Source organism: Mastomys coucha, unplaced genomic scaffold (assembly GCF_008632895.1).
Source record: "Mastomys coucha isolate ucsf_1 unplaced genomic scaffold, UCSF_Mcou_1 pScaffold12, whole genome shotgun sequence".
NCBI lineage: Eukaryota > Metazoa > Chordata > Mammalia > Rodentia > Muridae > Mastomys > Mastomys coucha.
Window position 1 is genome coordinate 92,615,967 of NW_022196894.1, and position 12,456 is coordinate 92,628,422.

The window sequence follows — 12,456 nt, forward strand, 5'->3', positions numbered from 1 at the left end:
TTGCACCCTTGACTATTGCGGTTCCTCACGCCTGGCTTCCTTGCACCCTTGACTATTGCGGTTCCTCATGCCTGGCTCTGTCTCTTTCTCTTGATACTTTATTTCCATGGCTCCAAGACACACTAGAAACTTATCTCTAGCCTGCATGACTGTTGAGTGTCTTCATTTAGACTAACTCAGAAGATCCAGAACCACCCTCATCCTAGAGGCTGAAAAACCTGCTCACCCTGGACAGTTTCCCCTCAGCTCTCTTCTTCCTCACCTCACCCCTGCTGACTCGGGGCCACCCTGGACAGTTTCTCCTCACCTCACCCCTGCTGACTCGGGGTTACCCTGGACAGTTTCTCCTCACCTCACCCCTGCTGACTCGGGGTCACCCTGGACAGTTTCTCCTCACCTCAGCCCTGCTGACTCGGGGTCACCCTGGACAGTTTCTCCTCACCTCAGCCCTGCTGACTCGGGGTCACCCTGGACAGTTTCTCCCCAGCTCTCTTCTTCCTCACCTCACCCCTCTGCAGGGCAATCACCACATTTCTCCACTTGTATAGTCATTCTGAATTAGTTTTCTACTTTTGTGTTTCTGGGATAAAAAGGCAACTTACAGAAGGAAGATTTTATTCTGGCTTATGGCTCCAGAGAGCTGGAGTCCACATATAGAGGGCAGAGCTCAGCACGGCAGCACGAAGCTGAGGGCTTCCTCCTGAACCACAATCTCAAAACTGGCCTTCAGTGGCTTCCTCCAACAAGGCCACACCCCCAAGCCTCCCCAGACAGCATCGCCAACTAGGGACCTAGTGTTCAAACATCTGTGCCTGGGTTCTCATTCAACCCCGAGCCATCTAACTATCCCCCCACCCCACCAGTCAGCACTCAAGGGGTCAGCTTCTGTTACTCTCCACCCCACCCGTCAGCACTCAAGGGGTAGCTTCTGTTACTCTCCACCCCACCCGTCAGCACTCAAGGGGTCAGCTTCTGTTACTCTCCCACTTTAATTATGATTGCCACTGCACCCTCTTGTAAAATGTTCGAGGAGCTGAAAAGACGGCTCAGCAGCTGAGACCACTGCTTACTCTTACAGAGGATCCAAGTTCTATTCCCAGCACCCATGTGGCAGCTTACAACTGTCTGTAATTCCAGTACCAGGAGTCCCAACTCACATAGCCATACATGGAAGCAAAACACCAATGCACATTAAAAAATTAAACTAAGAAGTAATAAAATGTACAGGTGAAAAGCAAGTTTAACCTTCCTCTCACCCCAGAACCTTAACCAACCAGTGCACCTTCCCAGAAGTGACTCCTCCCCCTGGGTTTTGAGACAGCCTTCCACAGTTATCATGAAAATAAAAAACATGGAGGCAGGAACTCCAGGCTTTCTTTCGCCTGCTTTTTGTGTAGAATGGTTTAGAATCTGCTCATATCAGCGTAGCAGTCGATGGCAGTGGGTCTCGACCCCTTCAGATAGCAGATGTCCCGCATATCAGATATTTATATCATGATCCATAGCTAGCAAAATTACAGTTCTGAAGGAGCAATGAAATTCATGGTTGGGTCGGCACAGCATGAGGAACTGTATTAACGGGATGCAGCGTTAGGAAGGCTGAGGGCCGTGGGATTATTAAAGTAATATAGGGCACTGTTTACCCTGTATTACTAATATATCACTAATTTGATTGTAAATCAAAATTAGTTTAATGGGGGCCTTGTTTATATAGTTTTTCAATCTTTGTTGTGAGTAGCAAATCTTTTAAGATTTATTATTATCTTTGCTTTATTTGTGTGTGTGTGTGTGTGATAAATCTCCACAGAGGCAAGAGTGTGTTGTTCGATCCCTGGGAGGTGGAGTTTCAGGTGCTTGTGAGCCTCCTAATGTGAGTGTTGTGTAGAGAACTTGGGTCCTCTGCAAAAGCAATACAGGTTCTTAACTCCTGAGCCACTGCCCCAGCACTGACCTTTCTAGATTTTGTATATTACTTTTTGTTGACTTTCCTTGCACAGTTCAGGGTTTTATGATGGATTTTGAAAGGTCTTCTCTACTCAAACTGTATTTTAAATTTTTACATATCTTCTTCCAATACTTATAAGGTGAATTTTTTTTACTTCACCATTATTTACTAATAATTAACCTTTCTGAAAAACCCAGCCTTCCTTGGGCTGTAAAGATGATCTGCTGTAGCAGCACCATTACTTCCCACTGATTTCAAACGTCTCATTTTTAGGTGTGAGCGATTCCATTATATCTGTCTCGCCATGCACTAACATCACACACTTTAAAATTCACTCATTCATTCACTTATGTGTTCTGTGTGAATGTGTGTAATTGGACATGTGTATGTATGTCTGAGTGTGTTTGTGTGTGTCTATGTGAGTGAGTGTTTATGTCTGACTGTGTGTGTCTATGTGTGTATTTGAGTGTGTATATGTGAATTGTGTGTCTGAGTGTGTGTGTGTGTAGGCTTGTAACCTTTGTGCTCATGTGGATCAGAGGAGAACATTAAGTGACCTCTTCCACCAGTTCCTGCCTGTCTCACCGAGACAGGATCTTTTGAACCGTGGGCTCATGTCTTGCTAGGCTGGAAGCCAGGGAGCCCCCAGTGACCCTCGTGTCCCCATCGTACTCAGCACTCAGAGCTTGGGTCTCAAGCATTGGAGATGCTGGCTTGGTTACCTGGGTGCTTGGGGCTAGACTCCGGATCCCAAGCTCTTAACAACTGAGCCATCTCTCCAGCCCCAGTACCACAATTTTAGTTCCCATGGCTTTTTCGATTTAAGTAGATGTAATATTAGTTTGCATCTAAACTTCAGACTTAGTTTAAGTTTAAAAATAGCTTTTGGGTATTCTACCACATTCAATATATACTATATGTATGTGGCTTGGTTGAAGATTTTTATTTTTAAGTTATTAAGCCTGCTTACTTTCTAATAACATTGAAATCTTTTATTTACATAGATCTTGCACGTTTTATGGTGAACACAGCTAATCATTACGTGCTTTTCAGACAGGAGTATTTGTTTCTTACAAGCTATGCTGAAGACGACTGGCCCTTTTGTATTAGTTTTACCTAACCATCTCAGAAGAAAATTCCCCCGTCCTTAAAGTGGTCTTGTTGTTACTTATAATCCCATAAGCTGGGCTGAGAAAGTAGCTCAGTGCATAGCAAGCTTGCTGTACAGGGCTGAGGTCTGAGTGCAGATCCCCAGGACTCAAGTATGTACATGGCCATGCATGCCCACCTACAGCCCTGGAGTTGGGAGTCAGAAGGAGGACCGTCCTTCCGGAGGCTCACTAGCCAGCCTGCCTAAACTAATTGGTAATTTTCATGTCTGAGCAACAAGGTGGGTGACTGCTGAAGAGCCGCACCACATCTAACTTCCCTCCACACACGTGCACACACTCACGCTGCATACTGACATGTAGCATGTACATGTACACACATACATATGGAATGCTTTTATCAAACAAGGCAGCAATACTGCTCTAGTGTCTTTAATCCTAGCACTTGGGAGGGAGGGGCAGATAGATCTCTGTGAGTTCAAGGCCAGTCTGGGCTACATAATGAGTCTCGGAATAGCCAAAGCTATACAACAAGACTTTCTCTCTCTCTCTCTCTCCTTTTCTCTCTCTCTCTCTCTCTTTCTCTCTCTCTCTCTGTGTGTATGTGTGTGTGTGTGTGTAGAATAGTATTAAGAGGCAAATTCATTGCTTAATGTGTACATTAAGAGAAAGTTAAGAATCAAGTATTGAACTCTCACCTGAAAAAAACTAGAAAAATTAGACTAAATTAAAAAAAAAAAAAAGCTATATCAAGCTGGAGAGATGGCTCAGCTGTTAAGACCACTGACTGTTCCTCCAGAGGTCCTGAGTTCAATTCCCAGCAACCACATTGTGGCTCAGAACCATCTGAAATGGGATCTGATGCCCTCTTCTAATGTGTCTGAAGACAGCTACAGTGTACTCGTATACATAAATTAAATAAATCTTTTTTAAAAAAAGAGTACTACCTACAATAATTACTCAGCCACAGAAGTAGCTGTCGATGCTCTGGGTGAGGAGAGGATTATGTGGTTCAAATCAGTGTGGGAACAATAGACAAGATTATCTCATGAAGGGAGGTTCCTTATACAGGGTTTACTGCTGTGAACAGACACCATGACCAAAGCAACTCTTATAAGGACAGCATTTAATTGGGGCTGGCTTACAGGTTCAGATGTTCAGTACAATTTCATCAAGGCAGGAGAATGGCAGCATCCAGGCAGTCATGGTGCAGGAGGAGCTGAGAGTTCTACATCTTCATCTGAAAGCTGCTAGGAGAACACTGGCTTCCAGGCAGCTAGTATGAGGGTCTTAAAGCCCACACTCACCGTGACACATCCACTCCAACAAGGCCACACCTACTCCAACAGGGCCACACCTCCTAACAGTGCCTCTCCCGGGGCTGAGCACATACCAAGCATCACAGAAGGGATCTTGACTGTTGCAGAGTGCACCGGGTGTTCAGGACGGAGATTTCCTGTTAGACCAAGGAGACCTGGAGAGGGATGCTCAGGGTCTGTTCAGGATGCTCGGTGGATGCCACGCTGAGTGTTCTCAAGCTGGTTATTGTAAAAGGAGTTGAGAAGGATGTCCTGGGATGATAGGTGCTACTGTGCCTGGACAATTTGGGCAAGAAAGAGCCAGAGAAACTTGAAAGTGTTTCAACCTCTCCAAAGAAGATGACGTACTCCGTAAGTTGTCAGAAAGCCCACACACAAGTAAAGCTGAGAAGCCTTGGACCAAAGCACCCAAGATTCAGGGTCTTGTTGCCTGACTCGTCCTGCATCACGGATTCAGGGTCTTGTTTCTGACCTGTAGTCGGTTGTCAACTTGACTATATCTGAAATGAACTACAATCCAGAATTAGAAGGCTCACCTGGCCCTAATCTGGAGGCTGAGAGATACAAGTTTCCGACCTGAATCTTGGCATGGAGATCTTGAGGTATAGTGGCTATGAATACCAGAGGATTAAGATAGAAAGATCTACGAGTTCAAGCAGGGTCACCTGGGGTTAAAGGTAACCCTTTAACCTGGGCCACATCTTTTGCTGGAGACCTATATAAGGAAGAAGGAAAGCTCGCTCTTTTTCAATTGCTTGCCTTGTGGGACTGAGCTACTGCTGTATCCTCCGACTTCCATTCACAGCTGCTGCCAACCATTGTTGGGAGTTGGACTACAGACTGTAAGTCTGCAAAAAAATTCCTTTACTACATAGAGACTACCATAACTTCTGTGACTCTAAAGAACCCTGACTAATACATGACCCACCCTGCATCATGGATTCAGGGTCTTGTTGCCCGACTCATCCTGCATCACATATGCGGATATGGTGTTCTGGAGAGACAGTGCACTGAGAAAATTGAGGAGGAGGCTGCAGAACTTGCTCAACCTTTAGCTAAAGAAAAATGCCAGCCAGACAGGTCGCCAACAGACAGAGGCTGCCCTCCATGACAGCATCTTCTTCCAAGTGTGCTTCCACTAGAAAACAAATCTTTACAAGTAGTAACAAATAAATGATCAGACTTTGAAAAAAATAAATGAAAACAAGGAAACAGAGACGGCAAAGTGACTCAGCAGGCAGATAAAGGCCTTCACCATCAACTCTGACAGCCTGAACTTGGACCTGTATAGTGGAAAAGGAGAATCATTTCTCTCTCTCCCTCTCTCTCTCTCTCTCTCTCTCTCTCTCTCTCTCTCTCTCTCTCTCTCTTTCTCTTTTCTTTTTTTAAGACAGGGTTTCTCTTTGTAGCCCTGGCTGTCCTCGAACTCACTCTGCAGACCAGGCTGGCCTCGAACTCAGAAATCTGCCTGCTTCTGCCTCCTAAGTGCTGGGATTAAAGGCATGCACCATCACTGCCAGGCAAATCATCTCTTTCAGGTTGTCTTCTGAACCTCACATGTATATTGTGTGTGTACCTGAATGCCCAGACCTGCAGGTGCACATGAGTGTGCACGCGCAAAACACGCAAGTGCTCACACACACACACACACACACACGCACTCAAATGAGTGTAATATTAAAAATGAAATCATTCAAAGACTTAAGTTCCTAGAGCAAGAGAACAGATGAGAGTAGACTAGACCTCCATGTCCCCTGTCCCTGCCTTCCACTTACTGTGATTGTCAAAGTCATCAATTCTTTCAAAGGGTGAGGGGTTTTGACAGGTAAGGGTGGTGCCCCTTCCAACCCCAACATCTGTGATGTTGTTCTAGCCTCCTGCTCAAGGCAGGGACTGGCACTCTGAGAGCCCTGATCAGAATACATCCCCACTTTCCTCCAGGTCACATCTCCCTGACTCTGTCATCTCAGGATTCTGGGCTTCCACCCTCCACTTCACGAGTCTAGCTGCAAAGCCCAAGAAGTTACTCCTGTTTCTCTTTCTACCACGATTCTTCCTTCACATGGGTCTATTTGGGGTCAGATGAACCAGAAGAAAATGTCCAGGTTATCTTTGGCCATTGGAAGGCGACCTGCCCCTTGCCACTCTTGGTGATCTTTCTTATATACCTTTGTAGCAAAAGCAAAGGAATGCTGTGCAGTTGCCATTGCCGCATAACTCTGGCTTACTGGTGCCAGGGTAGTTGTCCTCTGACAGGCTTCCCTCTGAAGTTCAGGAAGTTTTATCTGGCGGGAGGAGAGGCAGGCGGGAAGCAGATGGCCACTTCTTTCAAACCACACTGAAAGCCAGTTTCTTTTGGTTGTTAGCCATTTCCTTGTCTCTGCGCTGACCCACTGTATCCAGTCCTCACTGTTTTTGTGGTTCAATGATGATTTAGTTCTTTCAGAAGCATTTATCTTGTGCTCTGTACAGATTAGGTGCTGGGCTGAGCGCTGAGCTAAAAACTGGGAGCTAAGGTCTGTGCCCCAGAAGGCCTCCCATTTCTCCTGCAGACAGACGAGGAAGCCCACAATAAAGACCCAGGAGATACTTACATTCATAGGGAATGCTCTCAGGTGAAGGACAACAGCCGTGAAATAACCACTTGTGTTAGGAAGTACACATTTTAGAAGCCTCAGCAAAGAAGGCAGAGGGGGCAGATCCCAGAGGGGTGGGAGTGCCAAGTGCTTGAGTTCAAACCTCACCCGGGTGCAGCTGAGCAGCCTGTGAGCTTGTCAGCAAGCAACGGTACACTAAGGAATCTTACAGTCTTCCTGTGGCCTTAGGAAGCAAGCTAAATGACAAAACAGTCAGGAAGGATAGGAGGAGGTGTCAGTGCTTGATTTTATTCTCAGTTTAGTTTGGCTTTTAGGCTGATATGCTTAATATTTTTAAAATCTTGAACATAAGTGTTTATTACCTGGGACACAGGGTTAGTGGCTCCCTCTGCCCAGCTTTCTTCTACTTGTCTTATCCAATAAAAAGGGAGACACAATCAATACTTTTCTGCTTAGCAAAGTCTGGAGGGACCTGGGATCTGCCAGGTTCTGCCTCCCCAGTGCTGGGAACCCGGCTGCACACCACCTCACCTGTCTTTTTATGTGGGGGCTAGAGTTTGATTCAGGCAAACCCTTCACTGATTGAGCTGTCTCCCCAGAACCATAGTTTTCAAACTGGATTTCAGTTGGGACGAAGTGCTAAGTGGACGAAGACACTTTGGTTTTAGACACCAGGCATTCCAGAACTACGGGGATGCATAGCGACCACCCACGCTGCCATGGCTCTAAGGGGGAACCTGCTTCTTTAGGCTTTGTTGACTAATCCCTCTTTCCTCTGGCAGCATAAAATTCCCATCCTGGTTAAGCACAGGAAACACCCATTTCCTGCTGCCGTCCGTGTCAGTGGATGGCTTCAGACCTCTATGAATGGTTATACACCTTTAGCCAGCACTCAGGAAGCAGAGGCACACAGAGTTTTGTGTCTTTGACACTAGCTTGGGCAACAGAGCAAGTTCCAGATGAGCCAAGGCCACACCATTGATACCCTGTCTCTAAATAAATAAATAAATAAATATTTGAAAGTAAAAATCAAAATAGAGCTAGTGGTGTAGCTTTGTGGTAGAGCAGGGACTGTTGAACCTAGTCTCTAGCCTACACAAAAGACAACCCAAGCACACATGTGCCACCACACAGGCACACACAGTACTTACAACATGCTTGATATGCCTGTGTGAGATAAAGATGAAAACTCAGAACCCATGAGCTGGAGATGTTCAGTGGTAGAGTATTTGCCTAGCATGCTGGAGGTCCTGAGTTCTAATCCACGGGTACTGGGAGAGAGAGAGAGGGGGAGAGGGAGAGGGAGAGAGAGCCTTGCCCCTTAAAGTATATATAGGTTAGAAATAGAGCTGTGGGGCTGGAGAGATGGCTCAGTGGTTAAGAGCACTGACTGTTCTTCTGGAGGTCCTGAGTTCATATCCCAGTAACCCCATGGTGGCTCCCAACCATCTGTAATGGTATTCGATGCCCTCCTCTGGTGTGTCTGAAAAACAGCTACAGTATACTTACATATAATAAACAAATAAATCTTAAAAAAAAAAAGAAATAAAGCTGTAAATGTAACATAGTAAGGTAATGCTATGCCATTGTTACAGTATTGACTTGAAGCAGAATAGGGAAAACATTGAAAATGCAGGTTAGTGTGCAGCTGAGAGCAGCATCTCTCCACACCGGAGTGACACAGCCGGACAAAGGGCCTGGCGGGGACTGCTGTACCTCTGAGCTTTGGAGGCTGACAAGGGCTTGCAATCTGGGCCTCCTACCTAACAGTGAATTGTCCATCAACCTCACTGGGGTTATTCCTCTGCCACCTGCTAATTTGGGGAAATTATTGCTTAGGTGTTGTGCTGGCTGGTTTCAATTCAACTTGACACAAGTGAATGTCATCTGAGATGAGAAAACCTCAATTAAGAAAATGCCTCAGTCGGGCAGTGGTGGCACATGCCTTTAATCCCAGCACTTGGGAGGCAGAGGCAGGCGGAGAGGCCAGCCTGGTCTACAGAGTGAGTTCCAGGACAGCCAGAGCTATACAGAGAAACCCTGTCTCGAAAAACCAAAAAAAAAAAAAAAAGAAAAAGAAAAAAAAAAGAAAAGAAAAGAAAAGAAAAGAAAAGAAAGTGTAAGCCAACTGAACCCTTTCCCCCCAGTTTCCTTTGGTCATGGGGTTTCATTACAGTAGTAGAACCCCTGGTGCCAGCATAGTGGGGTGCTGCTGTGATAGACCTGATTGTGTTCTGGGGAGGATTGTGGAAGGACCTTGGAAATTTGTCTAGAAAAGCACTGAGTGATGAGAGCCCAGAGGGCTGTTCTGTAGGAGCCTGAAGGATAAGAAGCTTGAAAGCAGTGCAGAAGATGGAGGCCTGGGTTTCGAAGTTTCAGAAGGAAGTAAAGATTCTACTGGGCCATTTGTGTGAAGAATCAATCTGTAATGTCTGATCAGGGGGGCTGAGTCAGCTGTGCTTAACAAGATATTGGAGGGCTGGAGAGATGGCTCAGCAGTTAAGAGCAACAACTGTTCTCCCAGAGGTCCTGAGTTCAATTCCCAGCAACCACATGGTGGCTCACAACCATCTGTATTGGGATGAGATGCTCTCTCCTGATGTGTCTGAAGAGAGCAATGGTGTACTCATATAAATAAAATAAATAAATGAATCTTTAAAAAAAACCCAAGAGATAGTGGAGTTCCTGGGACAATGGATGTTGGTCAGCTAGGGGTTGAACAGTCAGCTGTGATTAAGGAGAGACCAGTATCCTTGAGGGGAAGTGTTTCCTCAGTCAACACTCAGGAGCTGTGTTCCAGAGGTGGCTGAAGGTGTACCTCGTGCTGGCAGCTGAACGTGGCAGTGTAAGAGTCACCCAGGTGCTGCTGGTTTTGAAGGATGAAGTAGTCGTGGAGAGCAGCTGGGAGTCGGCACTGTTTGGCCAGGCTGCGGTCCCTGAAGAGAGCCCAGGAAAAGTTATGGGTGAAAATGTAACCCGGTTACAGCAAGGGAACCCAGCAGTTTTGGAGATGCTAATACCATGGGATGTCCACCAAGAGCAGCAGCAGCTGGGCGGTAGAGCCAGCCGGAGCCTAGAAGGCAAGCTGAGTGCTGCAGAAGGCAGAGCTGGAGAAGTGACCCACCCCTTGGCGGAGCCTGGAGGATCGTGAGTGAATCCCGGATAACTGGACATTGAGCTATTTACACTAATTGGAGTTTTTGCTTTGTTCAGCTGTGACTGTGCCGTGTTCTTCCTTCTTGAAATGAGAAAGTGTTTAACTTGATTTTTATTTTTATAGGAGCCCACGGCTGCAAGACTTTGAACTTTTAAGAGCTTTGGGATCTATTAAAGAGATCGGACTTGAATATGCTTGACTTTGTAAGACTGTAGGACTTGTAGAGTTATGTATAATTTCAGTGTGAGAGCTTGGGAAGGGGCGAGAAGGAAGACTTGTGGCTTCACAGTGATGTTTCTGTGTGTCAAGTCCACAAGGGGTCAGTTCTGTTGGATAGTTTTGTGTTAACTTGACACAAGCTGAAGTCACTAGAGAGGAAGTAACCTCAATTAAGAAAATTCCTCTCTATGATCAGGCTGTAGGCAATCCTATAGGGAATTTTCTTAATTAGTGTTAATAGGGGAGAGCCCAGCCCACTGTGGGCGGAGCCATCCCTTCTGAGCCCAGCCCACTGGGCAGAGCCATCCCTTCTGAGCCCAGCCCACTGTGGGCGGAGCCATCCCTTCTGAGCCAGTGGTCCTGGCTTCTCTAGGAAAGCAGGCTGAGCAAGCCATGCGGAGCAAGCCAGTGGACCCTGTTTGAGTTTCTGTCCTGACTTCCTTCAGTGCTGAGCAATAATGTGGAGGTGTGAGCCGAGTAAACCCTTTCCTCCCCGACTGGCTTTTTTGGTCATGGTGGTCATTGCAGCAACTGGGACCAGAGACAGGTGTAGATCTATGAGGACTGCATTTCTCCCTAAGTGTTGCCAAAATCACAGTGCAGGTTCAAAACATTCTCAAACAGTAGAAACCATGTATGTCAACCTAACATTATTTTCATATTTTCTTTAAATAGTAAATTAAAAAGAGAGAGACCAAATATGTATTCCCCCCCTCTGCGTGTGTGTGTGTGTGTGTGTGTGTGTGTTCGCGCGCGCGCGACCTGCTCTCTGCCACCTGCTCTCACCTTCCTCTTGTGCGCGCACCTGCTCTCTGCCACCTGCTCTCTGCCACCTGCTCTCACCTTCCTCTTGTGCGCGCACCTGCTCTCTGCCACCTGCTCTCACCTTCCTCTTGTGTGCGCGCACCTGCTCTCTGCCACCTGTTCTCACCTTCCTCTTGTGGTGTGCTCTCTTCTTGTTGAAACTTCAGATTTTCTATTTATTTTTTCTTAAAGTCCCAAGAAAAGAAATTGTTAATGATAATTTATGAAATAATTCTGGCAAACATACCTACAGGATGAGAAGGAAATGAGTATCGATTTCAAGACAAGGGAACTGTTTGAGCCATATCTGGGCAAAAAGCAGGTTAAGGCACTAGCTTAGCACTTGGTTCAGGACCTCGGCTGAGAGAAGCAGGGAGGAGGTCAGGGAGGACTTGCTTTGGGATACACTGGGAGTGGAGGTAGGGAGCCACAGAGAAATTGGCTGGCTTGCTGAGTGCAAGCTGTTGTTGGTATCCACGATGTGGCCTAAGAACCTGCACTTCATTTCTTCCATTCTTCTTTTTTAGCAGCAAAGAAGTCAACATAAAGATGCCTGTCTTCCTGCCTTCTGGAGTGGGCACCAGATATGCAGGGAGCACAGACATCCAATAATCACCGTTGGGAGTGCCGAATGAGTTTGACTGAAGTTGCCTGCAGGAGCATGGGCCAGAGTTTATTTACTGGAGGAGTATGGGTAATTTACCACTGAAGAGAACTCTCTTTCCCCCGAAATCATTAGCTGCCCATAGGTCCTCAGGGAAGTTTAAAAAAAAGATCATCATTTTTACAAGTCATAAAGAAGGGCACAGTGCACGTATAGAGTAAGGACTCACCCACATTTCCCTGGGAAACCCTGGAAGAGTATGTCACCATGAAGACAGTGCGAGCGGACTTTCTGGGCAATCTTGTAAGCTTCCAGGCGGGAAGAAATGCAGCTTTCCCACTGGCTACCAGGCAATGCACCCCAAGGAACTGGAATTTCCCCAGGAGTTGCAGGCTGGGAGAAGGGACAGGTCTCACTCAGTGCCAGTCAGAAGAGGAACTTGGCGGAGAGGAGGAGACTTCAGACCGTCTGACAACTTGTTAGACCACCTTGCACAAGAGAGGAGCTCAGAGTTTGTTTATGATGGGTGGGACAGCACGGGCAGGGACTGCTTAACTTATTCCTGACCTCTACCCACTGGGCTTCCAGTTCCTTTTCCAGGTGTAGCTAAGTTAAATACATCTCCACATTCTCACTAATGTCTGTCAGATTCTTTTTTTTTTTTCTTTTGGTTTTTTGAGACAGGGTTTCTCTGTGTAGCCC